Source organism: Molossus molossus, unplaced genomic scaffold (genome assembly GCF_014108415.1).
Source record: "Molossus molossus isolate mMolMol1 unplaced genomic scaffold, mMolMol1.p scaffold_m16_p_5, whole genome shotgun sequence".
Lineage (NCBI taxonomy): Eukaryota > Metazoa > Chordata > Mammalia > Chiroptera > Molossidae > Molossus > Molossus molossus.
The window spans coordinates 29,599,026-29,604,286 of record NW_023425388.1 but is presented as its reverse complement, the minus strand read 5'-3'; the positions used below and the strand labels follow the sequence as shown (position 1 = coordinate 29,604,286).

At 38.6% G+C, this 5,261-nt stretch overlaps 1 pseudogene; it reads right to left on the bottom strand.

Moving 5' to 3' along the window:
• Nucleotides 1-3,934: 3,934 nt before the first annotated feature.
• LOC118617699 lies at nucleotides 3,935-4,666 on the bottom strand (annotated as a pseudogene).
• Nucleotides 4,667-5,261: the final 595 nt, after the last annotated feature.

The following is a 5,261-nucleotide window of genomic DNA, read 5'->3' as shown; positions in this document are numbered from 1 at the left end:
TTGTAGCACATCCTTCTCCCTGGTCATAAAATACTTAAGGGGTTAATTCTCAACCAAAAGTTCTCTTCTCACACTAACTCCCTTTAGTCTATGCAGAGATTACAGTGATCACATTTCCATGATCTATGACATGCCATTGGTCCCCAATTTAGTATCAGCTTTCTCTAAAATCTTCATATTGCCTCCTTGAAATTTCCATTTAGATGTCTGAAAGGCAACCATAACCCAACTTGTCCAAGACTAAGCATTCCTCTCCTACCCCAAACATATCCTCTTGCATTGGACCCTATCTCTGTGAATGTCAGCTCTCCTCACTCTCAAGTTCTCCAAAATGGTTCTTGCATCGTTTCCAATATTTTCATTTCTGTTCCTTAGTCAAACCATCATCTCTTTTCTTGAACCATTGCAAAAGTACGAAAATGTTCTCCCTCAGCCACTCTGCCTCCCTCCAGTCAGATCTCTGCGTTGAAGCCAGAATGAGGTTTGTAAAACTCAAATCTGAGTGTGCCATCATTGTTACTCGGAACACTTCATATCTTCTCACTGGTCTTAGAATAAAAACCAACATTTAAAAAAAATCCTCACCCAAGGACATGCTTAAATAGAGGAAAGGAGGGGCGGGGGGAGAGAGAAAAACATCGATTGGTTGCTTTCCATACATGCCCCTACTGGGGATCGAATCCATAACCCAGATATGTGCCCTGACCAGGAATAAAACTGGCAACTCTTCTTCAATGCACAGGATGACACTCAACCAACTGAGCCACTCCAGGTAGGCAAAACCAACATCTTTTTTTTCTCAAGTTACTAGAAATTCCAAACATGTGCAAAATTAGAATAAAATAATGAATTCTTATGTGCTAATCACCCATTTTCAGCCATCATCAACACATGGTCAATCTTGTTTTATCTCTGGCCCACTCACCTTTCCTACTTCCTTGGGATAATTTAGAAGCAAGTCCTAGACATTTTATTATGTAGCTCTTAAAAAATGACTTTTTTTTTTTAGCATAACCAAAATTCTATTATCACCTCTTTAAAAACTTGTCAATTATCCCTGGTTAGTTTGGCTCAGCAGTTAGAGTGTGGGCCTGTGGATGGAAGGGTTCAATTCCAGGCAAGGGCATGTACCTGGGTTGTAGGTTCTATCCCCGGCCCTGGTCAGGGTCATGTGGGAGGCGACCAAGTGATGTGTCTCTCTCACATTGGTGTTTCTCTCCCCACCCCCTGCCCCCATTCTGTCTGAAAATAAATGGAAAAAAATATCCTCATGTGAAGATTTAAAAAAAAAGAAAGTGATACCCACAGCCCAGCCAGTGTTGAGCGTTGACCCATGCACCAAGAGGTCACAGGTTTGATTCCCGGTCAGGGCACATGCCCAGTTTGTGGGCCCAGGCTGGGGGCATGCAGGAGGTGGCTGATCAATGTCCTTTCTCATCGATGTTTCTAAATTGCTCTCCCTCTCCCTTCCTCTCTCTCTAAAAATCAATAAAGAAAAAAGTTGAAAAAAGAAAGTGATACCCACAACAACATGGATGAAATTCAAATGCACTGTGCCTAGTGAAAGCTAGAATCAAATACTTTATACCATCTGATTTCTATTACATGACAATCTAGAGGGGACAAAACTATGAGGATGGAGTCTCGAGTCAAAACAGTAAGCAGACCTGCTGTTGCAGCATCAAACCAATGGCTGGAGGGTATTCGAAATGGTATCACAGTGCTGTGAGATTCAATTAATGAAGTAAAAGAGGCCATAGGAAGACTTCCTGAGAACTCATTTAATGACTGTTTCAAATTAAAAGAGCACTGGACTTGTCTGTGAGGCAGCAGGTCTTGCCTAAAGAGCGGTGGCTAAAATATGGGAAGGATGAATTCTACCTTAAACTGTATCTGAAAGAGGTTATTTGGGGAAAGAAAAGAAAGAGAAGAATGAGCAAAAAAATAACCATGCACTCGAAATCTGTGGATGCGGCTATCCTCACTATTTTAATGATGTTGGTTAAACCTGAAATGTACAATTTAGAACCATCTAGGCTGCAAATATATTACTGTAAATAAATGTCTATTATAACTTAAAAAATATATAAGGATAAAACATTGATCAGTGGTTGCCCAGGACTAGGGAGGGGAGAGACTGACTATAAAGGGGCACAAGAGAAATTTTAAGAATGATGGAGAAGTGCTGTATATCATGATTGTAGTGGTGGTTACATAGGACTCTGTTCATGTGTCAAAATTCATGGAACTGTCCACTAAAAAGGATGAAACTCACTTTATGTAAAATATACCTCAACTTAAAATACAACAACAACCATGCCACTGTTGAACATATATTGAGATTTAAATTAAAAGTTATATGAATTTTTTAAATTAGATATCATAATGGTCAGTTCTCCCAAGTTAACCCTTTAATAAAAGATATAAATGAAATATGAAAATTCTAAAAAGGAGTACTAGCTCTTCCATATTTCAAAATATAAATTCTTAATTAAAGCAGTGTAGAGTAGATTCATTAACAATAGTTCACTGGAGTCAAATTTTTTGAAAATTCAGAAATAAACAAATATAGGATACAGTATATTTTAGAAACAGTATCTCAAATAACTAGGGAAAGATTTAATTATTCAATAAATAGTAATGGGAAAAGGTTTAGCTATCCAGAAAGAAAGTTGGCTTCATGCTTCATACCTCATGACAGGGAAAATCCAAACGAATACAGTAAAAACCAAGAAATCACTAATACTATAAAAGTACTAGTGGAAAACCATGGGAGAACTATAACTGAGGAATATCTTTCTGGGTACAATACAAAAACTCAGAAGCACCATAAACAAGAAATTGATTAATTTACTTACATGAAAAGTAAAAATTATCTGTGCAGAAAAATCAAAGAAAACTTAAAAAGAAAAACAACATAAAGTATTTCTAATCATCCTAGAGAAAGGAGCAATTTTTCTAACAAATGAAAAGTTCCTGCAAATCAATTTTAAGAGCTCAACAGGAAAATGCATAAAATATATGAACAGACAGGTTAAGAAAATATAAATGGCTCGGTTATGAATTGAAGTGTGTCCTCCTTTTTTTTAAATCCTCACTCAAGGACAATTTTGCATTCATCTTGAGACAGAGTGGGAGGGAGGGAGGGAGGGAGGGAGGGAGAGAGAGAGAGAGAGAAACATTGACATGAGAGAGACATATCGAGTGGTTGCCATCCACACGACCCCAACCGGGGCCTGGGACAAACTGCAACCGAGGTACATGCCCTTAGTAGGAACCGAACCCGGGTCTCTCTGGTCCGTGGGCCGACGCTCTAACCGCTGAGCCAAACTGGCCAGGGCTGAAGTGTGTCCTCTTAAAGAGTCATATGTTGAAGTCCTAGCTCTTAGTACCTCAGAATGTGACCTTATTTGGACAGAGGGTCTTTAAAGAGGTAATCAAATTAAAGTAAGATCATTAGGGTGAGCCCTACCCAATATGACTAGTGTCCTTATAAAAAGGACACAGACATGCACACTGAGAGGCTACCCCAGGAAACTAAAGATGTCAATAAGCTTCTTCAAGCTAAGGAACACCAAGGATTGCCAGCAACCCACCAGAAGCTAGGAGAGGCATGAAACAGATCCTCACAGCCCTGGGAAGGAACAAACCCTGCCAACAGCTAGATCTCAGACTTCCAGCCTCCAGATCTGGGACAATACAGTTCTGTTGTTTAAGCCACCCACTCTGTGGTACTTGGCTACAGCAAACTAATACAGGCTCCTAAACATGAAAATATACTCAGCTTCCCCCATAATAGGTGATATTAAAATTAAAACTGCAAGAAACTATTTGTCATCTAGATTGGGTTTTTGTTTGTTTTGTTTTTAACTTAAAGGCAGTCATTATTTATTAACTGACCAGATTACAAAAATAACCATGGTAGATACCTTACTTAGTTCCTCCTTCTAATAAGCCTGTTGATCTTATTCCATTTCACCAGCATCTCCTCCTACAAAATGGATGGTCTTTCTCTCCATTCCACCTCATGGAGAAGAAAAATTGAAGGGCCACAGGAAGTCGTTTGCTTCTTTGAAGCGTTTTCCGGCAGTATAGATCTCATGAATCAGATCCTCCACTCAAATGATGCCATATTTACCAAGAGATCAAGCAATCAATGTTGTCTGTCAGGGCACCTCATTTTTTGTTGATTTTGCCATAACCACGCTTACAGATCAATGCATTTACTGACTGCAGGTTTGGGTATGCCCATGCAGTATATGGTTCCACAGTCCTCAGCATGTTAATCAAAGACTTGTTGAGTTTAACAAAGGTGTTATTGAAGATCTGGCAAAGGCGAAAGAGCTGTAGCACCTTTCAGACCTTTGCGCTCACATCTTTAATACCTCTGATCCTGGTGACAAATGCCAATTTGAGGTTCGCAGGTATAGAAGTCACCAGCTTTTCCTGCCATTTGAATCTCAGCTCCATACTTCTACCTATATTTCTTGTGATGGTGCTTAACTTTTTCATGGATACGCTTTCTCCTTGCCTTTTGGAGCATCTTTTGGGTAAACTTTTTTCTCCGGCACTTTGTCTTCAGCTCTGAGAAATTCCTTCACTTTTCCTTAAGGGTTTTTGGCACAATAGAAACCTTCTTCTTTTCCTCTTTGGCACCTTCCATGGTTCTAGCCACTAAAGAGCTGTTGTCTAGATTGTTAAAGATCTGAAGAGTCTGGATAATACAATGTCATTGGTGTAGGAAAATAGTACGTTCATGTCTTGCTGTTGGAGTACAAACTCAGTGGAGAGGAATTTGATAAAATCTCTCAAAATTATAAACACAGGTACCCTTCCCAAAATGTGAGAAACAGCATACATACAGATTTATTCATTGCAGCAGCATCTGAAAAATCAAAAGACAAATTAACTATCAATAAGGGGCTGGTTAAATAAATAAATCAACATTCATATAATGGAATGTTTTACACTTACTAATAAAATTAAGAAGACTCTTGGTGTACTGATATAAGAAATCTCCAAAATATTAAAAGAATGAAAATCAAAGTATATAACTGCATACAGTATTCTATTATTTATACACACACACACACACACACACACACACACACATTTGATTCAGTATGCTTAAATATTTTTGGAAGAGTGTACACAAGAAACAACACTGGATTCTATGGAGAGAAACTGGGTTTGTGAAGTACAGGATTGGAGAGATACTTTTGTCACGTTTTTTTTAAAATGTTTAATTTTGGCCCAGCCGG